This window comes from Bos javanicus, chromosome Y (genome assembly GCF_032452875.1).
Source record: "Bos javanicus breed banteng chromosome Y, ARS-OSU_banteng_1.0, whole genome shotgun sequence".
NCBI classification, from domain to species: Eukaryota; Metazoa; Chordata; class Mammalia; order Artiodactyla; family Bovidae; genus Bos; species Bos javanicus.
This window is the reverse complement of record NC_083898.1, coordinates 123566-144964: the sequence shown is the minus strand read 5'-3', so window position 1 is coordinate 144964 and position 21399 is coordinate 123566.

The window sequence follows — 21399 nt, the reverse complement described above, 5'->3', positions numbered from 1 at the left end:
TTGTGAAAAACTCTTAAAGAGATGAGAACACCAAACCACTTTACCTGCCTCCTGAGAAGTCTGTATGTAGGTCAATTAATAACAGTTAGAACTGGACCTGGAACAACAGACTGGTTCCAAATTGGGGAAGGAGTACATCAAGGCTATATATTGTCACTCTGCTTATTTAACTTATATGCAGAGTACGTCATGTGAAATACCAGGCTGTATGAATCTCAAGCTAGAATCAAGATTTCCCAGAGGAATCTCAATAACCTCAGATGTGCAGATGTCACAACATTTATGACAGAAAATAAAGAGGATCTAAAGAGCCTCTTGATGAAAGTGAAAGAGGATAGTGAAAAAGCTGGCAGTTAACAACATTCAAAAACTGAAGATCATGGCATCCAGTCCCATCAATTCATGGCCAATAGTTGGGAAAACAATGGAAACACTGACAGATCTTATTTTCTTGGGCTCCAAAGTCACTGCAGATGGTAACTGCAGCCACAAAATCAAAAGACTCTTGCTCCTTAGAAGAAAATCCATGATTAACCTAGACAGCATATTAAAAAGCAGAGACATTACTTTCCTGACAAAGGTCTATATTGTCAGAGCTATGGTTTTTCCAGTAGGAATGTATGGATGTGAGTATTGGACTATAAAGAAAGCTGAGCACCAAAGAAATGATGCTTTTGAACTATGGTGTTGGAGACGACTCTTGAGATTCCCTTAAACTTCAGGAAATCAAGCCAGTCAATCCTAAAGGAAATCAGTCCTGAATATTCGTTGCAAGGACTAATGCTGAAGCTGAAACTCCAATACTCTGACCACTTGACAGGAAGAGCTGACTCACTGGAATAAACCCTGATTATGGGCCAGATTGAAGGCAAGAGGAGAAGGGGCTAACAGAGGGCAAGATGATTGGTGATGTCACTGATTCAATGGACATGAGTTTGAGCAAGTTCCTGGAGTTGATGTTGGGCAGGGAAGCCTGGTGTGCTGCAGTCCTTGGAGTCTCAAAGAGTTGCACATGAGTGATCAACTGAACTGAACTGAAGTGTACTGTCTTGATGACTGTAGGATTGTAGTATAATCTGAAGTCAGAAACATTGATTCCTCTAGCTCCATCCTTCTTTCTCAAGAATTCTTTGGCTCTTTGGGGTCTTTTCTGTTTCCATATAAATTGCTATAGTTCTGTGGAAAATGCCATTGTTAATTTGATAGGGATCACATTGCATCTGTAGATTGCATTTGGTAGTATAGACATTTTCACAATATTGATTCTTCCTATCCAGGAACATGGGATATCTCTCTGCATGTTTATGTCATCTTTGATTTCTTTCATCAGTATCTTATAATTTTCTGTATACTGTTCTTTTGTCTCCTTAAGTAAGTTTATTCCTAGATATTTTATTCTTTACGTTGCAGTGGTGAATGGGATTGATTCTTTAATTTCTCTTTCTGGTTTTTCATCGTTAGTATATAGGAATTCAAGTGATTTCTGTGTAATGATTTTATATCCAGCAACTGTGCTAAATTCACTGATGAGCTCTAGTAGTTTTCAGATTTTCTATGTATAGTATCACATCATCTTCAAACAGTTAGAGATTTATTTCTCCTTTTCCAACCTGGATTCCTTTATTTCTTTTTCTTGCCCTAGTTAGGACTCCCAAAGCTATTTTGAATTGTCGTGGTGAGAGTGAACACCTTTTTCTTGTTCCTGATCTTAGGAGAAATGCTTTCAATTTTTCACCATTGAGAATAATGTTTGCTGTGGGCTTATCATATGGTTTTATGGCATCACTGACTCAATGGACATGATTTTGGGTAAACTCTGGGAGTTGGTGATGGACAGGGAGGCCTGGCATGCTGCAGTTCATGGGGTTGCAAAGAGTTGGACACGACTGAGCGACTGAACTGAACTATCATATATGGCTTTTACTATATTTAGGTAGGTTCCTTCTATGCCCATTTTAAAAAGAGTTTCAACTGTAAATGTGCTGAATTATGTCAAAACCTTTTATGTGGAGGTAGTCCTAAGATGGTGGAGGAATAGGATGGAAAGACCACTTTCTCCCCCACAAATTCATCAAAAGAACATTTGAACGCTGAATAAATTCCACAAAAAAACTTCTGAATGCCAGCGGAGGACATGAGGCACCCAGAAAAGTAGCCCATTGTCTTTGAAAGGAGGTAGGAAAAAATATAAAAGATAAAAAGAGAGACAAAGAGATAAGGATGGAGATCCATCCCAGGATGGGAGTCTTAAAAAAGAGAGAAATTTCCAAACACTGGGAAACACTCTCACTGGTGAGTCTGTGGAGATCCTTGAAATCTCAGAGGGCAACATAACCAGGAGGAAAAATAAATAAATAGTTAAAACTCACAGATTACATGCCCAATGGTAACTCCCAGTGGAGAAGAAGATCAGACACCCACATTTGCCACTAGCAAGCAGGGGCTTGGCAGGGAGGCATGAGCTGCACTGCTTAGAGTAAGGACTGGGCCTGAATGCCCTGAGGACAATCTGAGGGAACTAACTTGAGATAGCAAACCAGACTGTGGGATACCTGTCCTGCGAAAGCTCGCAAAACAAAGGACTGAGCAGAGCTAGCCAGCTGCGGACTGGCCCATCCCCCACCCAAGACAGGCAGGCGAGGGCAGCCAGAGAGGGAAGGAGACAATTGTGGCCCCAGAGAGGCATCATCTACCAAACTGCAAGCAGGCTTTGTTGCTAACCAAGACTTCTTGAGATTCTGGACAGTTGACATCTGCTGGGAGGGTCGCAGCCAAAGATCACCTCCCCAGAAGAGACACACAGCATAAGTGAGAAGGTGTGCCCGATTGTACACCCGGAAAACCGAGGCGCAGGGACCAGGGAGGTGATAAGTTGCAGAGTCTGCGCTCCTCAAACACCTGGTCACCTGAGCTGCTTGGACCTGGAAAGGGAACAAAACACAGGCCCAACCGAGTCTGTGCCTTTGTCAAGTACTCTAGTACCTGAAACCTGAGTGGCTTAGACCTGGGAAATGCATATAACCCAGGACCAGCCTCAGATAGTTCTCAGCATACCAACTTAGAGCATAAACAGTGTAGACAGGGAAAGCACACACGCCATGAGTGGGGGCAAATCCAGTGTGGCCGAGACACTGCGAGCAAATGCCAGTGTTGTTTGCAGTGTCCCTCCCTCTCCACAGTGCGATTGAACAAGTGAGCCTTAAAAAGTGTCCAACACTGCCACCTTGTGCCAGGGCGGAAATTAGACACTGAAAAGACCAGCAACAGAAAAAGCTAAAACAGAGGGAACCGCCTTGGACGTGACAGGTGCAATAGATTAAAACCTTGTAGTTAGCACCAAATACATAGAAAGGGGCAAATAGATCTTGAGAAGTATAAGCTGGACAAAGGAACTGTCTGAAAATGAACTGACCCCACACTGTCCACAACACCAGAGAAAGTCCTAGATATATTTTTACTATTATCATATTTTAAATTTTAAAAATTTATTTTAAGTCCTCTTATTCCTTTAGTTTTCATTTTTATAACCTACTATTACTTTGCAAAAAAAAAGACTCCTTTTTTAAAGCAGACTTCATCTATATATATTTTTTATAATTTTTGTGACTTTGTTTTTTTCTTTAATATTGTATTTTTGAGAATCTAACCTCTACATTTTTAATCTTTGCTTTTTGGTATTTGTTATCAATTTTGTACCTTTAAGAACCCAATCTTCAGTACCCATTTTTACTTTGGAGTGAGATTACTGGCTTCTCAGGAGAGTCAGGATGAATTGGTACAGCAAAGAATATTCATTGACTTTAGAGGAATATTTCTGTTTTAACTTGATACATTAGTTTGCTAGGACTGCAATACTAAATAATCCAGAATAACTAGACTAAACAGCAGAAATATAGTTTTCACATTACTGAAGCCTAGAAGTTCAAGATCAAGATGTTTTCAGTCTTGGATACTTCTGAGGCTTCTGTCTGTGGCTTGCAGTGACCATCTTTTCCTTTTGTCCTCACAGGATCTTTCTTCTCTACACACATGTACCTGGTCTCTCTGTGTCCAGTGAAAACTCAAAGTGTTAGTTTCTCAGTGATGTCCAACTCTTTGAGACTCCATGGGCTGTAGCCTGCCAGGCTCCTCTGTCTATGGGATTCTCCAGGCAAGAACACTGAAGTGAGTTGCCATGCCCTTGTCCCAGGGATCTTCCCAACGTGAGTGGAACCAACATCTCCTGCATTGGCAGGTGGAGTCTTTAACACTGAGCTATCAGGGAGGTGCAAATTCTGTCTTTTTACAAGGACAGCAGTCTGATTGGATTAGAGCCCAGCCTGATAGTCAGATTTTAACATAATTATGTCTTTAAAAACCCTATCTCCCTATATATATTCTTAGGTCCCAGGATTATGGCTTCAACATACAAATTTGGGGAAGAGGGGATACAATTCTGCCCGTTACAGTCAAAGCCACTCTTGCTAAGTTAGGTTGCCAAATTATATTTGTTTGTTACTAAAAGACCCAGTGTACTTCAAAATATCATTGTAATTATATGATAAAGACATTAAGTTCCTAACCTTTAAATTGTATTGCTGCATCGTATCTCTAATTGTTCCTCTTTGTGTCTATTGAGTTTGCCTACTTTTATTTGTTTCAGTAATCTGGTAGAACTGAAGATCAAAGACATATTTGACCTACTAATTAGTTGCCAGTTGCTGAAGCTGAAGCTCCAGGAAACACCTGATGCAAAGAGCTGACTCATTGGAAAAGACCTTCAGCTTGGAAAGACTGAAGGCAAGAGGAGAAGGGGGAAACAAAGGGTGAGATGGTTGAATGGTATCGCCAACTAAATGGGTGTAAGTTTTAGCAAACTCTGGGAGATAGTTAAGGACCAGGAAACACCATGTTGCAGTTCACGAGGTTGCCAAGAGTTGGAGGTGACTTAGCAACTGAAAAACAATGGCATTAATTAGAGTTGAAGTTCTTTAATCAATAAACTTTCACTTGTTAACTATAAAATGTATATTATGAAGTCCAGATTGCAGGAGATTTAAGATGCCATGTAGATACTCAGTAAAGAGTGGCTACTAATCTTATTATAGTCACAGCATTTTTTAATAAGCAAATAAATGTCAGTAGATGAGGAGGGAAATGCACTATCAGATAACATGATTATAAAAGGACATGGGAATTCTTTGTCTGCCCTTCACGTTAAGGGGAGAGCAAGGGTGGAGTTGAAGAGAAAGATACAGTTATAAAGGTTTGGAATCATTGGTTTTATGGTCCAAGACGACATGGTTTAGAAAAGAAAACTTCAACTGGGAAAATATCTACACTTAAAAACTTATTATAAAAGTGAAATGAGTAGATTGAAGAAAGTTAAAGCCTGATAAAACTGTCAAAGTAGCTTTTTTCTCCCAAGGGCACTGACAGACAATTTAGACCTGATAGAGGCAGTAATAAATGTGTTGGTTAGTAAATCCTGGCTAAAAATAAAGTTACCATATGTCTGTAGTGAAATTTATAATATTATGCAAAGAAACTTCCTCAGTGGGCCTATTTCTTCTTCTTCTTCTTCTTTTTTTTTTTTTTTTAAGATTTGAGGACTTGTTATTCCAATGGCAATTTTCTTGTTCTCCCAGTATCAGTTAGATGTCTACACTGATACTAACTAACCAGAGTTAGCAGTTTTGAGGACCTCAGGTCTATAAAAGTATATTCATTTCTGTCACTGTACAGAAGTTTCAGGCTACCACATTTCTGTCCAACTTGATTATAAATCAGAGGTTCCCACATGCTCTCCAACCCACATTCACTAATTTGCTGGAATGACTCAGTAAAGGTCTGTACTTAAAGTTTTATAAAGATACAACTCAAGAACAGTTACACTCACTTAGCACATCATTATGGTAAACAATCTAGAAGCTCCATGGCCTCCCTGTTTCAGAATTTTTATCAAAGTTTCATTACATACACATGATTGATTCAATATGAGTTGATGACTGAGTTTAATCTTCAGCCCCTCTGTCCTGAGATGAGGTGGAAAAACTAGTTTTTCCAACTCTCTATTCATTCATATGGTGGTTTTTCCTAATGTTACAAAATCAGTGTTTGCCTACTGAACAGCAAGCCAAATGCTCAGATGTTAACGTTACCAACAGAGTAAAAACTTTATTCTTAAAGCAACCAAGCAAGGAAATGGGAGAACAAGTCTCAGATATGCCTCCACAGGGGCAAGGGGCTTGTGATATTTATGAAATAAGCAGGGTGATCTTAGGTGTGGGGAAAGGTGATTAGAGGAAGGGAAAAAGTTCTGCATAAGCACATTTGAGTTACATGCTTCTTCATGGTATGCATGTTCAGAAAATGGCAATATTGACATGATCTGAGGGTGGAGTTTTGGCCTTCTGATATCAAAAGGCCAAGCAAGTCTGTTCTGCACAGCCTCCATTTGTCCATGTTAGTTTTCTCCAGTTTCAGCCCATTTTCTTGTATTAACAAGCAGAATGGTTTTTAACAGTTATTCCCTTAGCTGCTATTGTTTAAGGCAGCCTCAGGAAATTTCTGTTAGTAACCAGTTTCTGTTAAACCTGTGGGGCATGGTTTCATATTCCCTGCAAAAGGAAATGACAACCCACTCTGGTATTCTCCTGTGGATAATCCAATGGCCAGAGAAGCCTGGTAGGATGCAATCCCTAGGGTCACAAAGAGTCAGACATGACTGAGCAACTAAGTGGTTTCAGGTGGGCTTTTTAACCCCATAGGTCATCAAGTCTTCACCTTGAAACTGTCTATGAATCTGCCTACAGCCATCTCATTAAAAGAAGTTCAGGAGTGTACGAAGTTGTTCCTTATGAATTATAGAAAAACTCCTTTTACTAAGGAAATTCCATGGGTTTTTAGAAGCTGTCTGCCATGAAACTGGGACAAAAAATAAAGTTATTTTATTGTAGTATCTTGAGATTTTATGTAGTTCCAGACAATAGGCTATACCTGAGAAAACTCATTGGATGGGGATATTCTCAGGGTGAAAAACATGGTCAAGCATAAGGGTCTGTTTCTAGAATAATGCACACTTTAGGGCTCCATATGCCTTACAACATTTAGATAAGGACTGAAGAGAAGCCCTTGAGTTGGCCATTAGGAGGTCTCCCATGCCTTCTGACACTCAGGGGGATAGAGTGGTTGAGACCCTGCATTCAGTGAGTAGGGTGCAGTGTGGATCTGGCACAGAACTGAAATGTACAATGATGATGGAGTAAGTCTGGACTCTGGAAGCTTTTTGTAAGCCAAGTCAGCTTCAGCTTGGTGGGGACCAACTGCAGCATCACCAATGGAGACATGCAATGGAGTGAACTTTCTGGAAAGCTACCTATAGGTCTCTTAATGTTTCTTCTCACTTTGACCTGGTGATGGTTTTCCTGCACAGGGAAACCTTTAATTTTCTTTAATTGCATGTCAGGCATAGGTTTTCATTTTAAATCTGTCTTGTTGAGAAATTCCCATTGCCTGTTTTTCACTTAATGGTGAAACAGCATAAGTAGAGAAATAGATCTTGATAAAAAGTACTATGCTATAATTTCATGCCTTTTAGACACTGCACTTTGTTTCCAACCTCTTTTCTAATATGCTTTCTGTAAAGCCATATGTTTAGCTACTTTATTTAGAGATGTAACAACTCAGTTTTTCCTGGTGTTACAACAGTACATTACATGTTATATGTGCTGACAAAGGTCTGTCTAGTCAGAGCTATGTTTTTTCCAATAGTCATATATGGATGTGAGAGTTGGACCGTAAAGAAAGCTGATCACTAAAGAATTGATGCTGTTGAACTATGGTGTTGGAGAAGACTCTTCAGAGTCTCTTGGACTGCAAGGAGGTCAAACCAGTCAATCCTAAAGAAAGTCAGTCCTGAATATTCATTGTAAGGACTGATATTTGTAAGGCAAGTGCAGAGAAAAAGAGAGTGAGCTGGGCAGCCAGTCAGAGAAAGATTTTAATATAGGAGGAAAGAAAAAATGTGACCAGCTTTAGAGAAAAACTGATGCTTTCTTTTTTTTACAGGCAATCCTTCGTATACACTTGATGGGAAATTGTGCCCCAGAGGGAGGGGCCTTATTTTATATTTAGCTTGCAGCTGGGGTCTTATGGTCACATTGTCAAAGGGGTCTCATAGTCAAAGGGGTCTTTGGTTGGGTGGTCACATAGTCTTGAGAAACTGGCACCAGCAGGGAAAAGCAGGATGCCCACCAGGGCAATATGCTCACTGTAACTTCATTCCTTATTTGTCAGGTCACTACAGTCTGCCATATTTTAACTGTAGACTATGAACCCTTGTGAACCTTAGCATTTCAGCCTTTTTGATATAGGAAAAGGGCAGAAGGTCAGTCTTCTGTATCTGCTTCACACTGGATAGTGGCATCATCATGGGATAAGGCAAGAAAAGGCTGAAACATGGGTTAAGGGAAGTCTGAGTGGGCTAAGTTAGAAGTAGCTCAAGAAGAGTCTGGTTGGTGAAGGCTCATAGGGAGTCCTGGAAAAACTTTGAAAAAGTATGCATTAGATGAGCCAAAAGTCAGAAGGGTTAATATGAGAAGGGGGCCAGTAAAGGTAGGATCCATGGCATTCAGTCCTAATTGCTTAACCAGTTTTCCATGCATTACTGAGATGACATATTTTTGAGGCCGTATTTTGTCAGATTCCTTGCTGCCTTCTTTATAAAGCCCAATTTATTGGTGTATAAACAGCAGGCTTCATCTAGAAAAACACATAGGCCTCCTTTTTATGCTGTGAGAAGGTCTAACTCTCTTCTGTTTCGAAGAACCACAGCTTCCAGGGAATCTAGTTGGCCCTGACGAGTGACAAAGCTGGCAGCTACTTCTTCTAGGCTTTTGCTAAGATCCTTAGTGAGGTTCTGATGGTAATTTAAAGATGTTGTGATCCATGCAGTCCCTGTTCCAATCCCCACTGTTATGCCTAAGCTTATCAATAAGGGAATGAATCAAATTGCTTGTTTGGGTTGGTTGTGGATTAGTGGGATAGGGAGAGTTTGCTTGTTAGGAGCAATAGAGATATCTGGAGCTAGATATATCAGAGTGCATGTCCCTGTCCAGTTAGTGGGAAGACATAAGTATGTCATGGTTCCACATAAGAAAAATATCCCAGAAATAAGGATGCACCAATTGAAATCAATAACAAATAAGAGTCTTTCTGGGTATTTGTTAGCTGACTCCCAAACCAACAAGGAGCCAGATAGTGTGGCTCTTACAGGCGGTCTGGTGTCTCCATAGGCCAAAGGAGACCTTCCTGTGAAAGCAATAGACATGTAGTTCCTGAGACATGGTAAATAGCATGACCCAAAGGAAAGGTGAGATGCGGGTGTGAGTTGTTCATAGAGTTCTGTCTAGAAAAACAGAAGGGAGCTTTTTGATGTAAATGAACATCAGAGATAGTAAGCCATCCTATAGCTGGTTTGATAAAAGTAGAAGCGAGCTTAACAAGAAGTGTGGACAACATTTTATCAGGATTGTTGCTTTGATCTAGTGAGTAAAAATAGCATGAACGTGAAAGTGAAGTCGCTCAGTCATGTCCAACTCTTTGCAACCTCATGGACTGTAGCCTACCAGGTTCCTCCATCCATGGGATTTTCCAGGCAAGAGTACTGGAATGTGCTGCCATTTCCTTCCCCATGAGATCTTCCCAAACCAGGGATTGAACCCAGGTCTCCTGAGTTGTAGGCAGATGCATTAATGAATAGCAAATATATGCCCAAAAGAGGAGTTCTCCCCTGTAGGTGTGGTAGAGGGAAGTGTTTTTCTGGTTCCATTAATCTGTGGAGACAGGTAGTGCCGATCCATAAGGCAAGGAGATGGACAAAGAGATCCAACAATCATTAAGGTATTGAGTAAATGGTAGGTTAATTTTAAAGGTTTTAAAAGGTAAGTTAAATTTGGTGTAGTGTGATAATTAGGTATAAGGCATGATGGCTGTATAGAGGAAGAGAATGAGATCAGTACCATGATGTGGTGGCTCATATTTAAAGGGATTAAACAATGAGGATAAGGACCCAGGTGTAAGTAAATTTGGACAGCTGTAAAATCTATTAAGTGTCCCTATATCCTTGCTGCTGCTGCAGAGTCGCTTCAGTCGTGTCCAACTTTGTGCAACCCCATAGATGGCAGCCCACTGGGTCCCCCCTTTCCTTCTCCAATGCATGAAAGTGAAAAGTGAAAGTGAAGTCGCTCAGTTGTATCCGTCCCTCAGTGACCCCATGGACTCCAACCTTCCAGGCTCCTCCGTCCATGGGATTTTCCAGGCAAGAGTACTAGAGTGGGGTGCCATTGCCTTCTCCGCCTTATCTCCTTAGATCAGTAATAAAACCAATATGTGTGGAAAGATCACTGATTATGAGATTTTATGGAAAAATGAGGTTTGAAATATTATATATAGAAAGTAGGCAATGAGTTCATTTAAATTTACAGTAAAAGAAGGCCTCAAAGAATAAAAACCATAAGGAAATAAAAGAGGAATTTCTTAACAGGAGTCCACTCAAGGGGTGATACAGAATAATCTTCTATTTCAAACAAAGTAAGTAAACAGGGTCCCAGTCCAACCAGTAACCAATACATCTGATTGTCTGTTTTACTTATTGATATTGATTATTTTTCGCTGTTTGGCTTCTTCGGGGATTCAATCCACTTGGAGCCTGGTGGGAACCAGGATGGTGCTGGAGTAACAAGGGATGTCCGAGTGGGGAGTAATTTTAGTGGAGATGGAGTCTCCTGAGGCCCAAACTGACATGGAGATAGAAGACCATGAATGACCTGCCAATTTAGGGGTTGTCAGTGTGATTAAGATGACCTCAAAGGAGCCTGTCCACCAAGGTTGTAAATCTTTATGGTACAAGTCTTAAGTAAAACTCAATCCCCAGGTGTGAGTGTCATGTCAGTAGGATTTGTTTGATGAGGCTTCGGGAGACAGCAATGTGCATGTTATCTCATGAGGTGTCTCATAAGGCTAAGAGAGGGGAGATAATCTCCCATGAAGGGACTCATATAGTAGGAAATTAACCTAAGATTAAACGACATCTGTACATGAATTCAAAAGGACTAAGAAAAGATGGAGCCCAAGGAGTGGCCCTAATGCAAGTCTAAGCCATGGGGAGGAGTTCAGTCCAGGGCTTTTGTAGTTCAAGAGAAAGTTTAGTTAAGTTGTGTTTTGAGAATTGAATTTGCCTTTTCTACTTTTCTTGAGGATTGAAGTGTATAAGGAATATGCAGCCTCCTGGTTATGCCAAGAGATTGGGCTACTTTTTGAGTGATTTGTGAGACAAAAGCTGGTCCATTATCAGATTGGAGAGAAAGTGGGAGGCCAAAGTGAGGGATGATGTTTTAAATAAGAACTTGTGTTGCCTCTGACGCAGTTTCTGACCTTGTTGGAAAAACTTCAACCCACCATGAAAAGGTATCCACTGAAGTGAGTATGAGTTTTATTTTGTGTGTAGGAGGTATGTGAGTGAAGTTGATTTGCCAATCTTCTCCTGATATGTGACCTCATGCCTGATGTGTGAGGAGCAAAAGAATTGACTTTAGAGCTCCCTGGGGTGAGATGGAGAAACAAACAGTACAGGAGTGAGTGATTTGTTGTGGGGTGAAAAGAGGTTAAAATAAGTGGTAAGAGGTCTTAAAAGGTGGTAGAGAGGTTTAGTGTCTATATGTAAAGCTCAGTGAACATCTGTAAGAATTCATATGGCTTGGGATTGGGGAAGGATATAGTGGCCTTGCTTTTGTAACCAGTCTCCTTGAAGTTGGGCTCCCTTTTGTATTAACTGTGTCTTTTCCTCAGGGTGATAAAGTGGTTTTATGTTAGGGATTACTATGAGCCGATGAGTACGTGTTCGGAGTGAGGCTTGCTTTGCCTCCCTGTTCTCAGCATTGTTAACCTGTGAGATGAGGTATAGTGCCACTTGGTGATCTTGACGATGTATGATGCCATTGGTTGGCCTATTGGCTGCCTTTAGGAGTTGAAGTATAAGTGGGGCATTAGTTATGGGGGATTCTTTTGTAGAAAGGAACCCTCGTTCTTTTCACATGGCCATATATGAGTGTGTGATGTGAAAGGTATAATTAGAGTCAGTGTATATATTTACTCATCTGTTAGCTGCAAGGGTACGTGCCCTGGTTAGTACAATAAGTTCTGCCTTTTGGGAGGAGGTTCCCACAGGGATAGGTTGAGATTCAATAACCTCAGTGTCAGCAACAATTGCATATCCAGCTACTCTTTTTCTTTTTGGGGTTGTTGCCACCAATATACCAAGTAAGACCAGGATTATTTAAAGGGCTGAGGAGATATGGGAGAAATGAAGTATCAACTCTTCAAATGTCTCATTGCAAGTGTAAATTGGAGGCTCAGAAGAATTAGGGATGAGGGTGGCTGGGTTAAGAGTAGGGCAGCATTCAAAAAAAGAACTCAGGAGATTCTAGGATGGTGATGTGAAGTAGTTGTATGTGAAAAGGTGATACAAGAGCTGTGGCCTTGTGTGAGAGTAAGTCCTTATGGTCATGTGGTTAGTGAATGACCGTGGGGGTCCCAAAAGTAAGTTTTTTGCTTTCTTGAGTGAGAAATGCAGCTGCAGCCAGAACACATAGGCAGATTGGCCATCCCTGTATGGTGGTACCCAGTTGTTTTGACAGAAAAACAATGGGAGCAAAGGAAGGGCCCTTCATCTGTCCTAATACTCCCAGGGCAAATGTTATGTCTTTCAGTACTCTAGACTATAAAAGGGCAAGAGAGATCAGGCATTGTTAAAGCTGGGGCTGAGAGAATACCTTGTTTTAGAGCGTGAAGGCTGAACTTAGGCTCAAGAGGCTCTGAAAGATCCCCCCACATAGCTTGGTATGGGGGTTGTGCTAGGAGGGGAAAATTGGGAATCTAGAGGTATAGATACCCAGCCAAGCCCCAAAACGATATAATTTCCATTTTTTTATGTAGGGAGTGGCAGGGCAGATATATGGGGCTTTCTATCAGTAGTTATATATCTCTTTGTTGGTGTCAAGAACTTCAAGATAGGTGACCTCAGAAAGGGAAAGTTGAGCCTTAATAGGAGGTACTCAATAGCTCCAATCAGCTAGGAAGTTGAATTGTATCTCACTGAGAGTGTATGAGTGAGGGGCTACAAAGGAGAAGATCATCTCTGTATTGAAGAATAGAGCTTGGGGCAAGATTGAAGGATATTCAGTCTGAGGCCAGGGCATGGCCAAAGAAATGACGAGTATCACAAAATCCCTGGGGAAGGACACCCCATGTTAATTGTTGGGGACAATGGCCATCTAGATCTGTCCAGGAAAAAGCAAAAATATTTCAAGAGCCTGGGTATAAAAGGAATGGTGAAAAATGTATCCTTGAGGTCCAGAATGGTGAAATAAGTGGTAGAAGGTGAAATGAGGGAAAGAAGAGTATAGCAGTTTGGGACTACTGGGTGAATTGGGATGACAGCAGCATTAATAAGTCTCAAGTTTTGAACCAGGTGGTAGGAGCCATTTGGTTTTTTAACAGGTAGGATACACGTGTTATGAGAAGAATGAGTAAGATGCAAAAGACCCAGATGCAACAGCTTAGACATGATGGGTTATAACCCCTATTGATATATCTGAGAAATAGGGTATTGAGTTCAATTGGGACACTTTGTTGGGTCTTTTAGATGAATATAAATGGGAGTCTGGTGGGAGACAATGGAGGGGTTATCAGATAAGATCAGATCAGTTGCTCAGTCGTGTCCGACTCTTTGCGACCCATGAATTGCAGCACGCCAGGCCTCCCTGTCCATCATCATCTCCCGGAGTTCACTCAGACTCACGTCCATCAAGTCACTGATGCCATCCAGCCATCTCTCCTCTGTCATCCCTTTCTCCTCCTGCCCCCAATCCCTCCCAGCATCACAGTCTTTTCCAATGAGTCAACTCTTCGCATGAGGGGGCCGAAGTACTGGAGTTTCAGCTTTAGCATCATTCCTTCCAAAGAACACCCAGGACTGATCTCCTTTAGAATGGACTGGTTGGATCTCCTTGCAGTCCAAGGGACTCTCAAGAGTCTTCTCCAACACCACAGTTCAAAAGCATCAATTCTTCAGCGCTCAGCCTTCTTCACAGTCCAACTCTCACATCCATACATGACCACAGGAAAAACCATAGCCTTGACTAGATGAACCTTTGTTGGCAAAGTAATGTCTCTGCTTTTCAATATGCTATCTAGGTTGGTCATAACTTTCCTTCCAAAGAGTAAGCGCCTTTTAATTTCATGGCTGCAGTTACCATCTGTAGTGATTTTGGAGAAAATAAAGTTTGACACTGTTTCCACTGTTTCCCCATCTATTTCCCATGAAGTGATTTTGGAGAAAAATAAAGTCTGACACTGTTTCCACTGTTTCCCCATCTATTTGCCATGAAGTGATGGGACTGGGTGCCGTGATCTTCATTTTCTGAATGTTGAGCTTTAAGCCAACTTTTTCACTCTCCACTTTCACTTTCATCAAGAGGCTGTTTAGTTCATCTTCACTTTCTGCCATAAGTGTGGTGTCATCTGCATATCTGAGGTTATTGATATCTCTCCTGGCAATCTTGATTCCACCTTGTGTTTCTCCCAGTCCAGCATTTCTCATGATGTACTCTGCATGTAAGTTAAATAAGCAGGGTGACAATATACAGCCTTGATGAACTCCTTTTCCTATTTGGAACCAGTCTGTTGTTCCATGTCCAGTTCTAACTATTGCTTCCTGACCTGCATACAAATTTCTCAAGAGGCAGGTCAGGTGGTCTGGAATTCCCATCTCTTTCAGAATTTTCCACAGTTTATTGTGATCCACACAGTCAAAGGCTTTGGCATAGTCAATAAAGCAGAAATAGATGCTTTTCTGGAACTCTCTTGCTTTTTCCATGATCCAGCGGATGTTGGCAATTGCTATAGGGTATATGGAGGAGGAAAGTAATGGGAGAGGTGAGGAAATAGTAGGTTTGAGAAGTAGCCAGGCAAGGTCAGGAGAAATATGTGGAATACTGAGGAAAGCTTTGAATTTGGAGTGGTAGATCTTGAGAAACTAGTACCAGTGGGGAAAAACAGGCTATCACCTTAAGGGAGAACAGGATGCCCACCAGGGCAATGTGGCCACTGGGACTTCATCACTTGTTTGTCAGGGTGCACTGTGGTAGGGAGGGTAAAAAGAAGAGGAGGAAATATCCAGAGATCAGGAGATTTTGCCCACCACAATGGCCCATATTTTAACTATAGGTTATAAGCCCCTTATAACCCTAGCAATGCTGAAGCTGAAGCTCCGATACTTTGGCCACCTGATGCGAACAGCTCATTAGAAAAGACTGATGCTGGGAAAGATTGAAGGCAGGAGGAGAAGGGGATGACAGGATGAGATGGTTGGATGACATTACTGACTTGATGGACATGAGGTTGAGCAAGATTGAGAAGTTGTTAATGGTCAGGGAAACCTGGCATGCTTCAGTCCATGGGGTAACAAAGAGTTGGACCCAACTGAGTAACTGAACTGAACTGAATTTATCATGTCATATGTAGTATGTATTGTGCTGTTCTGAGATCTTTATTTTTAATTACTTTATTTTTTATTGAAGGATAATTGCTGTATAGAATTTTGCTGTTTTCCATCAAATATCAACATGAATCAGCCGTATGAATACATATATATCCCTCCATTTTGAAACTCCCTCCCATCTGCCTCCCCATCTCACCCCTCTACGTTAATATAGAGCCCCTGTTTGAGTTTTCTGGGCCACAGGCAAATTCCTGTTGGCTATCTATTTTACATATGGGAATGTTAAGTTTCCATGTTACTCTTTACATATATCTCACCCATGTCCATACTCTGTTTTCTATGTCTGTTTCTCCATTGTTGCCCTGTAAATAAATTCTTCAGTACCGTTTTTCTAGATTCTGTATATATGCATTAGAATACAGTATCTGTTCCAGGGCAAGACATACCAAGCAAATTCTCCAGCAACAAAGGAACACAGCCCTGAGCTTCAAGATACAGTCTGTCCAAAGTCACCCCAAAACTATAGACATCTCATAACTCATTACTGGACATTTCATTGCACTCCAGAGAGAAGAAATACAGCTCCAACCACCAGAACACCGACACAAGCTTCCCTAACCAGGAAACCTTGACAAGCCACCTGTACAAACCCACACACACAGTGAGGAAACACCACAATAAAGAGAACTCCACAAACTGCCAGAATACAGAAAGGACACCCCAAACTCAGCAATATAAACAAGATGAAGAGAGAGAGGGGTACTCAGCAGATAAAGGAACAGGATAAATGCCCACCAAACCAAACAAAAGAGGAAGAGATAGGGAATCTACCTGATAAAGAATTCTGAATAATGATAGTGAAATTGATCCAAAATCTTGAAACTAAAATGGAATCACAGATAAATAGCCTGGAGACAAGGATTGAGAAGATGCAAGAAAGGTCTAACAAGGACGTAGAAGAAATAAAAAAGAGTCAATATATAATGAATAATGCAATAAATGAAATTAAAAACACTCTGGAGGCAACAAATAGTAGAATAACAGAGGCAGAAGATAGGATTAGTGAATTAGAAGATAGAATGGTAGAAATAAATGAATCAGAGAGGATAAAAGAAAAACGAATTAAAAGAAATGAGGACAATCTCAGAGACCTCCAGGACAATATTAAACGCTACAACATTTGAATCATAGGGGTTCCAGAAGAAGAAGACAAAAAGAAAGACCATGAGAAAATACTTGAGGAGATAATAGTGGAAAACTTCCCTAAAATGGGGAAGGAAATAATCACCCAAGTCCAAGAAACCCAGAGAGTCCCAAACAGGATAAACCCAAGGAGAAACACCCCAAGACACATATTAATCAAATTAACAAAGATCAAACACAAAGAACAAATATTAAAAGCAGCAAGGGAAAAACAACAAATAACACACAAGGGAATTCCCATAAGGATAACAGCTGATCTTTCAATAGAAACTCTTCAAGCCAGGAGGGAATGGCAAGACATACTTAAAATGATGAAAGAAAATAACCTACAGCCCAGATTATTGTACACAGCAAGGATCTCATTCAAGTATGAAGGAGAAATCAAAAGATTTTCAGACAAGCAAAAGCTGAGAGAATTCTGCACCACCAAACCAGCTCTCCAACAAATACTAAAGGATATTCTCTAGACAGGAAACACAAAAACGGTGTATAAATTCGAACCCAAAACAATAAAGTAAATGGCAACGGGATCATACTTATCAGTAATTACCTTAAATGTAAATGGGTTGAATGCCCCAACCAAAAGACAAAGACTGGCTGAATGGATACAAAAACAAGACCCCTACATATGTTGTCTACAGGAGACCCACCTCAAAACAGGGAACACATACAGACTGAAAGTGAAGGGCTGGAAAAAGATTTTCCATGCAAATAGGGACCAAAAGAAAGCAGGAGTAGCAATACTCATATCAGATAAAATAGACTTTAAAACAAAGGCTGTGAAAAGAGACAAAGAAGGTCACTACATAATGATCAAAGGATCAATCCAAGAAGAAGATATAACAATTATAAATATATATGCACTCAACACGGGAGCACCACAGTATGTAAGACAAATGCTAACAAGTATGAAAGGAGAAATTAACAATAACACAATAATAGTGGGAGACTTTAATACCCCACTTACACCTATGGATAGATCAACTAAACAGAAAATTAACAAGGAAACACAAACTTTAAATGATACAATAGACCAGTTAGACCTAATTGATATCTATAGGACATTTCATCCCAAAACAATGAATTTCACCTTTTTCTCAAACGCACATGGAACCTTCTCCAGGATAGATCACATCCTGGGCCATAAAGCTAGCCTTGGTAAATTCAAAAAAATAGAAATCATTCCAAGCATCTTTTCTGACCACAATGCAGTAAGATTAGATCTCAATTACAGGAGAAAAACTATTAAAAATTCCAACATATGGAGGCTGAACAACACGCTGCTGAATAACCAACAAATCACAGAAGAAATCAAAAAAGAAATAAAAATTTGCATCGAAACGAATGAAAGTGAAAACACAACAACCCAAAACCTGTGGGACACGGTAAAAGCAGTCCTAAGGGGAAAGTTCATAGCAATACAGGCACACCTCAAGAAACAAGAAAAAAGTCAAATAAATAACCTAACTCTACACCTAAAGCAACTAGAAAAGGAAGAAATGAAGAACCCCAGGGTTAGTAGAAGGAAAGAAATCTTAAAAATTAGAGCAGAAATAAATGCAAAAGAAACAAAAGAGACCATAGCAAAAATCAACAAAACCAAAAGCTGGTTCTTTGAAAGGATAAATAAAATTGACAAACCATTAGCCAGACTCATCAAGAAACAAAGGGAGAAAAATCAAATCAACAAAATTAGAAACGAAAATGGAGAGATCACAACAGACAACACAGAAATACAAAGGATCATAAGAGACTACTATCAACAATTATATGCCAATAAAATGGACAACGTGGAAGACAATGGACAAATTCTTAGAAAAGTACAACTTTCCAAAACTGGACCAGGAAGAAATAGATAATCTTAACAGACCCATCACAAGCACAGAAATTGAAACTGTAATCAAAAATCTTCCAGCAAACAAAAGCCCAGGTCCAGACGGCTTCACAGCTGAATTCTACCAAAAATTTAGAGAAGAGCTAACACCTATCCTGCTCAAACTCTTCCAGAAAATTGCAGAGGAAGGTAAACTTCCAAACTCATTCTATGAGGCCACCATCACCCTAATACCAAAACCTGACAAAGATCCCACAAAAAAAGAAAACTACAGGCCAATATCACTGATGAACATAGATGCAAAAATCCTTAACAAAATTCTAGCAATCAGAATCCAACAACACATTAAAAAGATCATACACCATGACCAAGTGGGCTTTATCCCAGGGATGCAAGGATTCTTCAATATCCGCAAATCAATCAATGTAATACACCACATTAACAAATTGAAAAATAAAAACCATATGATTATCTCAATAGATGCAGAGAAAGCCTTTGACAAAATTCAACATCCATTTATGATAAAAACTCTCCAGAAAGCAGGAATAGAAGGAACATACCTCAACATAATAAAAGCTATATATGACAAACCCACAGCAAACATTATCCTCAATGGTGAAAAATTGAAAGCATTTCCTCTAAAGTCAGGAACAAGACAAGGGTGCCCACTTTCACCATTACTATTCAACATAGTTTTGGAAGTTTTGGCCACAGCAATCAGAGCAGAAAAAGAAATAAAAGGAATCCAAATTGGAAAAGAAGAAGTAAAACTCTCACTATTTGCAGATGACATGATCCTCTACATAGAAAACCCTAAAGATTCCTCCAGAAAATTACTAGAACTAATCAATGACTATAGTAAAGTTGCAGGATATAAAATCAACACACAGAAATCCCTTGCATTCCTATACACTAATAATGAGAAAACTGAAGGAGAAATTAAGGAAACAATTCCATTCACCATTGCAATGGAAAGAATAAAATACTTAGGAATATATCTACCTAAAGAAACTAAAGACCTATATATAGAAAACTATAAAACACTGGTGAAAGAAATCAAAGAAGACACTAGTAGATGGAGAAATATACCATGTTCATGGATTGAAAGAATCAATATAGTGAAAATGAGTATACTACCCAAAGCAATTTATAGATTCAACGCAATCCCTATCAAGCTACCAACAGTATTCTTCACAGAGCTAGAACAAATAATTTACAATTTGTATGGAAATACAAAAAACCTCGAATAGCCAAAGCGATCTTGAGAAAGAAGAATGGAACTGGAGGAATCAACCTACCTGACTTCAGGCTCTACTACAAAGCCACAGTTATCAAGACAGTATGGTACTGGCACAAAGACAGAAATATTGATCAATGGAATAAAATAGAAAGCCCAGAGATAAATCCACGCACATATGGACACCTTATCTGTGACAAAGGAGGCGAGAATATACAATGGATCAAAGACAATCTCTTTAACAAGTGGTGCTGGGAAATCTGGTCAACCACTTGTAAAAGAATGAAACTAGACCACTTTCTAACACCATTCACAAAAATAAACTCAAAATGGATTAAAGATCTAAACATAAGACCAGAAACTATAAAACTCCTAGAGGAGAACATAGGCAAAACACTCTCCGACATACATCACAGCAGGATCCTCTATGACCCACCTCCCACAATATTGGAAATAAAAGCAAAAATAAACAAATGGGACCTAATTAACCTTAAAAGCTTCTGCACATCAAAGGAAACTATGAGCAAGGTGAAAAGACAGCCTTCAGAATGGGAGAAAATAATAGCAAATGAAGCAACCGACAAACAACTAATCTCAAAAATATACAAGCAACTCCTACAGCTCAACTCCAGAAAAATAAACGACCCAATCAAAAAATGGGCCAAAGAACTAAATAGACATTTCTCCAAAGAAGACATACAGATGGCTAACAAACACATGAAAAGATGCTCAACATCACTCATTATCAGAGAAATGCAAATCAAAACCACTATGAGGTATCAGTTCACACCAGTCAGAATGGCTGCGATCCAAAAGTCTACAAATAATAAATGCTGGAGAGGATGTGGAGAAAAGGGAACCCTCTTACACTGTTGGTGGGAATGCAAACTAGTACAGCCACTATGGAGAACAGTGTGGAGATTCCTTAAAAAACTGGAAATAGAACTGCCTTATGATCCAGCAATCCCACTGCTGGGCATACACACTGAGGAAACCAGAAGGGAAAGAGACACGTGTACCCCAATGTTCATCGCAGCACTGTTTATAATAGCCAAGACATGGAAGCAACCTAGATGTCCATCAGCAGATGAATGGATAAGAAAGCTGTGGTACATATACACAATGGAGTATTACTCAGCCATTAAAAAGAATACATTTGAATCAGTTCTAATGAGGTGGATGAAACTGGAGCCTATTATACAGAGTGAAGTAAGCCAGAAGGAAAAACATAAATACAGTATACTAACGCATATATATGGAATTTAGAAAGATGGTAACAATAACCTGGTGTACGAGACAGCAAAAGAGACACTGATGTATAGAACAGTCTTATGGACTCTGTGGGAGAGGGAGAGGGTGGGAAGATTTGGGAGAATGGCATTGAAACATGTAAAATATCATGTAAGAAACGAGTTGCCAGTCCAGGTTCGATGCACGATACTCGATGCTTGGGGCTAGTGCACTGGGACGACCCAGAGGGATGGTATGGGGAGGGAGGAGGGAGGAGGGTTCAGGATGGGGAACACATGTATACCTGTGGCGGATTCATTTTGATATTTGGCAAAACTAATACAATTATGTAAA